General features: G+C 54.1%; 1 long non-coding RNA gene across 1 annotated transcript; it reads left to right on the top strand.

The window, feature by feature from the left end:
• Positions 1-5,717: 5,717 nt before the first annotated feature.
• On the top strand, positions 5,718-11,360 carry LOC132213747 (uncharacterized). Its single transcript, XR_009448056.1, has 3 exons — positions 5,718-6,070; positions 9,450-9,538; positions 10,041-11,360. It is a non-coding gene; the product is annotated as an uncharacterized LOC132213747 (long non-coding RNA).
• Positions 11,361-12,231: the final 871 nt, after the last annotated feature.

Here is a 12,231-nt window from a genome sequence, read left to right as displayed (position 1 = left end):
ATCTTTTTTTTTTTAATTAAATCTTTATTGTTCAGATTATTACATTTGTTCCTCTTTTTTTCCCCCCCCATATCTCCCCTCCTCCCAGTTCCCGCCCCACCCTCCGCCCTCACTCCCCACCCACTGTCCTCATCCATAGGTGCACGATTTTTGTCCAGTCTCTTCCCACATCTCCCACACCCCTTTCCCCCCCAAGAATAGTCAGTCCATTCCCTTTCTATGTCCCTGATTCTATTATAATCAACAGTTCATTCTGTTCATCAGATTATTAATTCACTTGATTCTTAGATTCACTTGTTGATAGATGCATATTTGTTGTTCATAATGTGTATCTTTACCTTTTTCTTCCTCTTCCTCTTCTTAAAGGATACCTTTCAGCATTTCATATAATCCTGGTTTGGTGGTGATGAACTCCTTTAGCTTTTCCTTATCTGTGAAGCTCTTTATCTGACCTTCAATTCTGAATGATAGCTTTGCTGGATAAAGTAATCGTGGTTGTAGGTTCTTGGTATTCATCACTTTGAATATTTCTTGCCACTCCCTTCTGGCCTGCAAAGTTTCTGTTGAGAAATCAGCTGACAGTCGTATGGGTTCATCATCTTAATCTTTGACAGTAAAATGGACATAAACCACAGTTACGCTTGGATTTTGGGGTCCATCAACAGTGTCCCTCCTAGAAGCATACACTATGCAGATAGACAATCTCCTTTTGCCTCTCTATCTCCTGATATTGCTGATGGCCTAGCTGTTGTGCAGCAGTGATGAAGGAAACAGGGACATGGAGAGAACAAATGGTCCCCACAGCGGCCAGCCTCTTGGGCATAAAGAAGCAAGGGGTGAGAAGCAGATTGGATTTTTCAGTTGACTCAGATTCAAAATAAAAATTAAAGTTCTCAAAAAAAAAAGAAAATAATAAAAATTTCCTGCAATCTTATCCCCCAAAGATGACTTCTGTTACGTTTTGGTGGCTATCCTGTCAGTGTCTTTTCCGTGCGTACGTGCTGGTGTTTTTATATGAAACGTGGACTGTGCTCTTTACTCGCCTCTGTATCAGCTTTTCTCACTTACTGTGCCTGGAGCATGTTCCTGTGTGGCTGGCTGCATGGCCCCTGCCTTGTGGGTGCATGATAATTATTTAGACACTTCCTGGTACTGGGGATGAAGGTGTTCCCAGTTTTTTAGTATTATGATTACACCCCGATGACAGCAGTGCGATTTGAAGAGGCACCTGACTTCCTGCACCTACTGCCCAGGCTCTCTGAGGAGCGAGGCTCAGGGTTTCAGTGCGTCTTCACAGGAAGCGCAGCCTGCAGACCTCCCCACGGTTCATGGATGCAGCCCCACGGTGTCGCGTGCACCGTTAAAACGGGCGCCCTCCCAAGCTCTCCTGGAGCCCGTTCTCAGTGTCTTCACCAGCCAGCAGGGGACCCTGGGAGGCCCGCCCCCTGTCCCTTGGGGGAGACAATGTGGGCCCACAGCAGACGATGGGCCACTGGCCCAGAAGACTGGGGACACGGCAATCTCTCGGTTTCCATTCCTGCTGGTGCGAAATCTTCACTGTCGCTCTTAACAGTGGGCCTGCTGGCCCTAGCCGGTTTGGCTCAGTGGATAGAGCCTCAGCCTGCAGACTGAAGGGTCCCAGGTTCCATTCCAGTCAAGGGCACATGCCTGGGTTGTGGGCTCCATCCCCAGTAGGGGGTGTGCAGGAGGCAGCCAATCAATGATTCTCTCTCATCATTGACGTTTCTATCTCACTCTCCTTCTCCCTTCCTCTCTGAAATCAATACAAATATTTTTAAAAATGGGGGGCCTGCTGGCACAGGGCCACCTTCCGCCTTACCACGCGCCCTCCCCACACGCACCAGGCAGGACACCTCTTCAACAACCGGAACCTTCCTCCTTCACCAGCCTGCAGACCGCCCCCCTCACCCCCCCCCCCCAACCGGCTCTAGCATGGATCATCCGTCCCTCGGCTTCTGTGGAAGGCTGTCCTCTCAGCAAAGATTCGGATGTAATTGATGTTTGCTGGAGGGAGAGGAAGAGGACGCAGAACCAAAATAGAACAGTTAGCCCCAAAATTCTTTCCTACTGAATGCTGTCTGGCATGGAATTATCTGGAATCCATCTGCTCCCAGAGGAACTGGAGAAAGACTAGGGGGCGGGAAAGAAAGCATTTGATTGGGGAATTTTGCAAGTTGGGTCTGGGGAAGCGGAGCTGCCCTCAGCACCGGGAGGGGGTTTGGGAGCAGGATGGGACCTGGGCCCTGCTCCCCTGCGGAGCGGGCGGGTGGCTCACCCGGGCTGGGGCCGCCGTCAGTCCTGTGGGACAGACGTGGGTGTGCTGAGCGCCAGGTCCGCGGGGCCGGGGATGCCCAGGCCAAGACGGCCCGAGCCTGCTCCCGGGCCTGCAGGCCGGCCAGCCAAGTCCCACCCTCGGTGGGGAGGGGTAGAGATGCCCAGTGTGTCCAGTCACAGGCCCCACAGGGCCAGCCCCTCTCTCCTGCTCCAGGATTGGCCCTGCACTTTCCTGTTCTCTGGTGTCGTCTTGTCTTTCCTCCTCTCGCAGCACACAGATGATCCTGGCTTCAGCTGAAACAGAAAAGCAAGTAGCTAAAAAAACCAACCCGCCGAGGCCGATTTGGCTCAGTAGATAGAGCGTCGGCCTAGGGACTGAAAGGTCCCAGGTTCGCTTCCGGTCAAGGGCACATGCCTGGTTTATGGGTTAGATCCCCAGTAGGGAGTGTGCAGGAGGCAGCCGATCAATGATTCTCTCTCATCGACGATGTTTCTATCTCTCTCTCCCTCTCCCTTCCTCTCTGAAATCAATAAAAATATTAAAAAACAAAACCCATCACTTCCCTGCTCTGCCCCCTGGCGGCAGTCCTCAGAGGCTGGCTTCGCCCAGGGTCCCACTCCCTCACCTGGACTTGCATCACTGCATTCCCAGGGTCCCATCTCAAGGTCAGGATGCCCGCTGCTTTCACCTCCACTTTCATATCCCACACCTCCGCACCCTACACCTCCACACCCCACGCCTCCTCATTCCACACCTCCACCTCCCACACCTCCCCATCCCACACCTCCCCATCCCACACCCCCACCTCCCACACCCCCACCTCCAACACCTCCACACCCCACGCCTCCTCATTCCACACCTCCACCTCCCACACCTCCACCTCCCACACCTCCACCTCCCACACCCCCACCTCCCACACCCCCACCTCCCACACCTCCACCTCCCACACCTCCACCTCCCACACCTCCACATCCCACACCTCCACATCCCACACCTCCACACCCCACACCTCCACCTCCCACACCCCCACCTCCCACACCCCCACCTCCCACACCTCCACACCCCACGCCTCCTCATTCCACACCTCCACCTCCCACACCTCCACCTCCCACACCTCCACCTCCCACACCCCCACCTCCCACACCTCCACCTCCCACACCCCCACCTCCCACACCTCCACACCCCACGCCTCCTCATTCCACACCTCCACCTCCCACACCTCCACCTCCCACACCCCCACCTCCCACACCTCCACACCCCACGCCTCCTCATTCCACACCTCCACCTCCCACACCTCCACCTCCCACACCCCCACCTCCCACACCTCCACACCCCACGCCTCCTCATTCCACACCTCCACCTCCCACACCTCCACCTCCCACACCTCCACCTCCCACACCCCCACCTCCCACACCTCCACCTCCCACACCCCCACCTCCCACACCCCCACGTCCCACACCTCCACCTCCCACACCTCCACCTCCCACACCCCCACCTCCCACACCTCCACACCCCAAGCCTCCTCATTCCACACCTCCACCTCCCACACTTCCTCATCAAACACCTCCACCTCCCACACCTCCACCTCCCACACCTCCACATCCCACACCTCCATACCCCACACCTCCGCCTCCCACACCTCCGCACCCCACACCTCCACCTCCCACACCTCCACACCCCACACCTCCACCTCCCACACCTCCACACCACACACCTCCACCTCCCACACCTCCGCACCCCACACCTCCCCATCCCACACCTCCACACCCCACACCTCCACACCCCACACCTCCACCTCCCACACCTCCACCTCCCACACCTCCACACCCCACACCTCCACACCCCACACCTCCACCTCCCACACCTCCGCCTCCCACACCTCCGCACCCCACACCTCCACCTCCCACACCTCCACACCCCACACCTCCACCTCCCACACCTCCACACCACACACCTCCACCTCCCACACCTCCGCACCCCACACCTCCCCATCCCACACCTCCACACCCCACACCTCCACACCCCACACCTCCACCTCCCACACCTCCACCTCCCACACCTCCACACCCCACACCTCCACCTCCCACACCTCCACACCCCACACCTCCACCTCCCACTCCTCCACACCCCACACCTCCACCTCCCACACCTCCACATCTAACACCTCCACACCCCACACCTCCACACCCCACACCTCCACCTCCCACACCTCCACCTCCCACACCTCCACACCCCACACCTACACCTCCCACACCTACACCTCCCACACCTCCACCTCCCACACCTCCACTTCCCACACCCCCACCTCCCACACCTCCACCTCCCACACCTCCACCTCCCACACCTCCACCTCCCACACCCCCACCTCCCACACCCCCACCTCCCACACCTCCACCTCCCACACCTCCACATCCCACACCTCCATACCCCACACCTCCGCCTCCCACACCTCCGCACCCCACACCTCCACCTCCCACACCTCCACACCCCACACCTCCACCTCCCACACCTCCACACCACACACCTCCACCTCCCACACCTCCGCACCCCACACCTCCCCATCCCACACCTCCACACCCCACACCTCCACACCCCACACCTCCACACCCCACACCTCCACCTCCCACACCTCCACCTCCCACACCTCCACACCCCACACCTCCACCTCCCACACCTCCACACCCCACACCTCCACCTCCCACTCCTCCACACCCCACACCTCCACCTCCCACACCTCCACATCTAACACCTCCACACCCCACACCTCCACACCCCACACCTCCACCTCCCACACCTCCACCTCCCACACCTCCACACCCCACACCTACACCTCCCACACCTACACCTCCCACACCTCCACCTCCCACACCTCCACTTCCCACACCCCCACCTCCCACACCTCCACCTCCCACACCTCCACCTCCCACACCTCCACCTCCCACACCCCCACCTCCCACACCCCCACCTCCCACACCTCCACCTCCCACACCTCCACCTCCCACACCCCCACCTCCCACACCTCCACACCACACACCTCCACCTCCCATGCCTACACCTCCCACGCCTACACCTCCCACACCTCCACCTCCCACACCTCCACCTCCCACACCTCCACACCCCACACCTCCACACCCCACACCTCCACACCCCACACCAACACCTCCCACACCTCCACCTCCCACACCTCCACACCCCACACCTCCACCTCCCACACCTCCACACCCCACACCTCCACACCCCACACCTCCACAGCACTGCCTCCCACGCTGGAGACTTGGCCTCGCTGGGCCTTTGAGACACCACCATCCCTGGTTCCCCTCCTCTCTGCCCTGCACCCATCTCCAGGGCACGCCCTCTCTCTATGGTTCCCAGTAGATGCTGGAGCACGGGCAGTGTTGTCGCACGTGTACTGTGTGTTTTCTGTGCACCCTCAGCTTGTCCCTTCAAGGAAGCACTTCACAGCCTCTCTGTGGCACTTCCAAATTGCCAGCATCACTATTCTTGCTCTTTCTGGCCATTTTTAAATAAAATAAGGGTGACTTTAACACAAGCACTGAGATACCAGTGGACATTATGACTGAGCCGCCTGCTCATGATTGACGGACAGGGTGCCGTGCACATGCAGAGCAAGGGGTGATCTGCGCCCAGGGCAGTCCGGAGCAGGAGGGCCGAGGTTTCGTCACATCACTCAGAATGGTGTGCAATCTCACACCTGCTGACATTTTGCATTTAATATTTTCAGACCACAGTTGACTTCAGAAAGTGAAACCACAGGTAAGGGATGACTACTGTAAGGGGTTTTGGTCTCTCTGCTTAAGCTGTGAGCTCCATGGGGGGAAGGAGGGCTGATCTGGGCTGTTTTTTTCTCTGTCCTGAGCATCCAGACCAGTGCCTGGCACTCAAGAACGTTTTGCTGGAAAAGACTGAGGAAATGGGCCACCGTTTAGGCGCCCAACAAAGCACCGAATTTCGTGTGAGTGAGCACGTAATCATGCATTGGTTTCCTACAGCTGCTGTAACAAATTACCACAAGTTTGCTTAAAGCAGCAGAAATTCATTCTCTCACTGTCCCTTTAGAAATCAGAAGCCCGAAATCCAGATGCCAGCAGGCCCAAGGCTGTAGGGAGAACCCTCCCTCGCCTCCTCCCCTCCCTGGTGGCTCCTGGCACTCCTCGGCTCAGTGAAAGCACAACGCCAATCTTTGCTCCATCGCCTTCTGCTGTGTCTGTCTGTGTCCAAATCTCTCTTTTCTCTTCACTTTCTATAAAGACACCAGTCATTGAATTTACAGCCACACTAAATCCAGGACCTCAAAATGTTTCACTAACTACACGTGCCAAGACCTATTTCCAAACAAGGCCACATTCCGAGGTTTCTGGTAGACATTGTTTGGGGGAGCGACACTGCTCAGCCCACTGCAGTAAGTTCAGGTCTCCCGTGAGATTTAGATGGTCTAGGTACCGCCTACCAGAGACTCACCTCTTGGGTTGCAAAGATCATTTTAGTTCTTCAAGTGTTTTTTATAAAGGAGACATTCTTAAACTGATGGGGCCAATAGAGATATGCCATTTTGATCTAAAAACTCAAACATGTACTAGTATAAATGGATTTTTTTATTTTCTTATGTGTGATTTTTCATTTTTGCCTTGAGCTCCCGTTAAATCCTCATGGGAAGATCAGGCTAGACATGTTCAGTCTTTGCCTCAGTCATTTCAGATGGAAATAGATTGAGTTCTGATTCCCGCCCGCCACCATCTCTCCCATCTCTGTTTGCATTCAGAGCCTGGGGGGCTCTGTGAGCAGGGCTCTGATCTCTGTCTGCACCCCTGGGGTAGCCCTCAGGACCGAGCACACAGACCTCCAGACCTCCTGGCCATCTGTCCCGCCACAATACCACAATATGGGCTAGGACCCCACACCATCGTCTGATGTCCTTGTGTCAGCTCGGACTATGCTGCCCTCTCCGCCTTCCTTCACTTTAACCAGGCCGGGGTGGGCGGGGGGGGGGGGGGCGGGGGGAGGTGGGTATGGGTACTCTGGGGACAGGTGCTATAGGGAGGTACCAAGCCCGGTGGATGGGAGACAGGCCAGTTCTGCCTACGGCTAAAGGCGTGTCTCCTGAGGAGCACCATTGTCCATGGTGGTGCTGCTGCTGCTGGTGGTGAGGGGAAGGGTTCAAGTCAAAGCAAGATTCTTTTACGTAACATTTGTTAGCATTTTGTTTTACTTTGAAGTTTTCTGTTATTTAACTTTATTGCCTTTATAATAAAAGTTTTGTTCTCTATGAAGAAAATGTTCACCAAATGTTAAGTGGAAAAAACAGTATCCAAAACAGAATATACTGTACAGCACTGCTATGGCAAGACGAGACCGCGGCTCTCGTCTCCTTAACCCCTAGAATGCCAGGGAGTGCAATCGAGCTCCTCCTGTCTTTCACCAAAAGTGCCGGGAGCGCCATCAAAGCTTCGAAATGGCGTCCAGTTCTAAGTGATGATGATATTGCTAAATATGTCAGTGTAGTAAAGGTTTCCTTAAGTTTTTGAATATGTAACTTCATTTACTTGCGATTCATAATTTTTTTCCTAAACTGCTGTAAAATCAGCAAAAATGCCTTGGCAATTTTAGCATAGTTCCTAGGATATTGGTTGGCACTCGAAGGGTTAAAGGAAAGCTTTCCCTTTTTTTCTTTTCTTTTTTTTCCATATATTTTTTTCAGTCAGGAGATAAAGTGCAGCAACGCAAGGGGGAGGTCAGTGGCCGCAAACACACACCCGGGACAGTGAGAGAAGGAAGGACTCAGCATGGAAGCCAGAGAAAGGGGGCTTTGGAGACAGCTTCAGGGGGTGAGCCCGGGACAAGCTGCCACTGCCCATTGCTCCCCTGGTTGCAAGTCTCGTGGGGTCCCTTCGAGGGTAGGAGACATGTGCCCGTGGGAGAAGGAGGGTTGAAGGGGATGGCGTGGGCCATGCTCCCCGGGGGAGGGCACCTGGGTCCTTTGTGTTGAGGGTATTTACCTCTCTCCTGCAGGCGGGAATCTAGGGGAGGGCCAGGGTGGGTCTCAATAGAATATTCGTCAGCTTCCAGGGGTGCTCTTCAGGGTCAGCGCCAGGGCCGGGGTCATTAGTCACTGCAGCTGGTCCTGAGGCAGCCACGGGGTCACTTGTCCGGTTTTGCTGCTTTTCTGGGCCTGGAGCTGAAACACACGGAGGCCTGGATGTTATCTCTAGGGAGGAAAGGTCAGGGGTCCAAACCGCATGGCCAGCGATGTCCAGGGGAGGAGAGGTGACCTGGGGGCGAGGTCCTTGTTTTCCCAGTTTTGCCCCTTGCTAGGCACCTGGGGCTTTCTCCCCTGGGGACCTTCTGCACTGGCCCATCGTCCTCGCTCTGCTCGGGTCTAACTGCCCATTACAGCATGCTTTCCGTATACTTCCTATATCTGTAATCAGAAAAAAGAGCTGGTACCAGGATTTTTCTCAGGGAGAAAACGAAATTTCCAGTATACGGTATTTCAGAAGGCACCGTCTCTCGCATGAGGGGTGGGTGAGAGGCTGAGGCATGGTGTCTGCAGACACAAGCAGCGAAGGGAGAGCACTGCATACCCCTTCGCAAGCTGCAAAGCCAGCTCAGGCGCGAAGGCCAAGCCCGGTCACAGAGCCGGGCCCACACTGATTGCTGCTGTTCCAGTAACTGTTTTCTACCAAATCCTTGAAACAGCACGGCCCCCACTCTGGGCTTCAGATCGCTGTGAGAGCATGAAACAGCCCAGCTGGAAGGTGGGCGTCATGGAAGGTCTCCAAGAGCTGTCGGAGAGACAGCGGCATGCGAGCTAGGACTGATGTCCAGGGGACATGCGGCTGTGGCAGGTGGGGCAGGAGGCGCTGGTTCTAGCCTGAGCTACAAGGAAAACTCTAGTTGAGGACTGGACTGTCCCCTTTCGTCCAAGGAGCCCCCAGAAGACCCGATGAGTTCGCACGCTATGAGCCGGAAGTAGGCTGGGAGTCACGTCAGTGGGCCTGCATGGTTTATCAGTGCAGATCAGGGGGTTATAAACCAAGACTGCACACCAGAAAGCCTGCTGGGCAGGTGCCAAGATGACCACAGGACATGTTGGAGTCATTAACTTCCTGTCCCTGTTTTTGTGTCCTGTTGGCAGCTTCTCAGAATGAAGTCACTGCAGAATTCACTCCTGCAACGTGCAAGAGGGTCCAGGGTTGCAATCTTGTGTCTGCAGCAGCCACGCAGGTGACTGAACGTGTGAAGCAGATGGCCTAAGGGGGTGGGGGGAGACCCTCGGTGCACAACTAAACCATGGAAACCATGTGCAGTGGGACTCAGCCCTCTAGCTGCAGACAGCCAGCTCTGGAGGGGCGGGGAGGGGGGGGCAGTTATCCAAGGCCAGTCTGATCAAGTCTAATCATAAAGCCACTGGGAAATCATGCCAGGGTCAGAGCATTGGCCACAGCCACGGTCAGTGTTTCCAGACAAAACCTTAAGTGGTTCCACAAAATGAGGTTACATTCATCAGCCTTTTCGTTTGCCCTTCCCTGCCCTTTCCCCTCCCTCTTACATTTTTCTTTTCAATTTAAGCAAAACAGACCTTGAGTCTTTTGCTTCTGGAAAGTTACTGAAAACAGCTCACTCAGAAGCTTACTTTCCATAAATACACCCGTTTATAAATGAAAGAATGTGCTCACCGGGAAGCTGAGACATTTCTAATTTGTTTCTGTTTGTTTGACGTTCTCAGGGACACGATCGGCCAATGCACACATTCTTTTCAGACCTGCACATGGGTCCCAGCGAGAACCCCTCAGGCCCAAGAGCCTGCAATCAAAGCTCCTGCCCAGCCGCTGACAGCAGTGAGAGGAAGTCGTTATCCGTGAAGAGCACGGGGGCGATGACACTCAGGATAAAAATGCTCCTTCTGGCTGTGCCTAAACATGTCAAAACAAAAGACTAAAGCAGGAAAAATCACTTATCTTGATGCCTTCACAAGAGGAAACAAATGTTGACTCGCTGCTCAGTGCGCTCTTATTCCTGTCCCAACAGAAGAGTGATGTGGGGTGCCCTGCTCCTCGTGGATTTTTATGACAAAGATCATGATGCTGGGAAACCGGGCCGATGCTGTGCACTTTCAGAATGTGTGTGTCGCGGCGATAGCAGTCGCCTGTGAAATAGCTGCTCTCTGTCTTGCGTGTCCTTGCTGAGACTCTACTAAAGGCAGTGGGTGCCTGGGAGAAGGGGAGCCTCCGAAGTTAGCGCCTCGCTCTGTGCCTCGTTCAAAAGGTGCTTTATCTACTCTACGGCTTTGACACTTTCTTTGAAAATCAGCCCCATCTCCTTGCCAAGTTCATGGCGGGGGAGTTCAGTGGCATTTTCACAAGCCATTTCATTTTTCTGGATACCTTCCTATCAGGGAGACACGGCTATGATCCCACTAACTCCTGGCTGCACCTCTCTCATTATCTCCCTCCTTTCTCCTCTCCCCCATCCTCTTCTCCCGCACCCCCACTTCCTTCCTTCCCCTCAGCCCTTCCTTTGCAATCCCATCCACCTCCCTGCTCTCCCCTAAGCCCTCAGCTTCCTGCCTGAGGGTGGGAGTGCAGCCTGAACCATTGCTCATCGCTTCTCAGCACCCTTTACCTCCAGGTTAAGCGTTAGTTCTGGCGTCTCTGTTAAAACATCTGCACTGCAGTACCAGCGAACCGTCCAAGAATCAGCGTGTGCCAAGGTCACCCCCTGTGCGTACCGGTGAGTTTGTGTGCCCAAAGCCTTCATGTACATACTCATAAACTACAATGGAGCGGTGCCATTGAGGAGACAGAAGGAAGCTAGGTAGATGGGGTGGGACCACGGGAAAGGAAGTAGAACCTGGAACTCACTTGGGTGGAGGCCTGAACTTTAAAATGTATGGATACTGCTAAGACAGGCATTGGGCAGATAACCAATCACAAGGCAGCAAGGTGTATAAACCAATCCCAAGGATATTGCCCAGGCAGAATTCTTTGGAAAGACCAAGAAGAGCTAGCAAGACTACCCACCCCCTAAACTAAAAGGCGCGCGGGTGCCTGTGGCGGGGAGCACGCCCTGTGCCCACGTGGCTTGTGGCTGTGTGGGACTCTGCACACGGACTACTGGGCTTTAATTCGCATGGATGCTCTCCGTAAACGTTAGTTCCGCTACTTTATTCTTTGTCCGTGACTTTATTCTTCCATTTTTCGAGGCAAGGAACTCGGACTCAATGCCCCACATTTTGGTTTCACCATGACGTGAATTAGAGGACAAGGCGTCTCAAGGAGAGGTTCACAAATGTGGTAACATCTTGATTTTGTCAAATGTCACCAATTACTTTTCAACTGTTTTAGTTGAGTAAAACCAAGTCTCTCCCTTGCTGGACTTTTAAACTCATGTGTACTTTAGGTGAAATGTAATCCCTGTGTTTCTACCACATTCGCACTTAACACAGCTAACTATTATTTTCTTAAAGTCCAAGAACACTTTAAGAGTGGTTATAGCCTCTTTTAAGAGGCTTTCCTCCTCCCAGGCTCCCACGCAGGAAATCGGTTTTACTAAGGTAAATATGGTTACCATTCCCAGCTTCCTGAGCCTTCACAGCAGCAGCCAGCCTGCTCAAAGGAGCTCCCAGATTGGACAAAGTGTATTCTAGTTCCTCTGGTTCAAAAGTGTGCATATGTGAAATTCCCAAACAAGTTTATAATCATACAGATAGACATGTAAACATATTAAATGATCATTATCTATATATATAAAAGCCTAAGCGACCGTTATGATGGAATGACTGGAATGACCCATCAACCAGTTGCTATGATGTGCACTGACCACCAGGGGGCAGACGCTCAACACAGGCTCACGGCTGGCAAACACAGCTGTGGGGATCAGGCCTAAACCAGCAGTTGGACATCCCCCATGGGGTCCCA

The sequence above is a fragment of the Myotis daubentonii genome, chromosome 12 (genome assembly GCF_963259705.1).
Source record: "Myotis daubentonii chromosome 12, mMyoDau2.1, whole genome shotgun sequence".
NCBI classification, from domain to species: Eukaryota; Metazoa; Chordata; class Mammalia; order Chiroptera; family Vespertilionidae; genus Myotis; species Myotis daubentonii.
The sequence above is the reverse complement of the archived record's forward strand: the minus strand, read 5'-3'. Positions and strand labels throughout refer to the sequence as shown.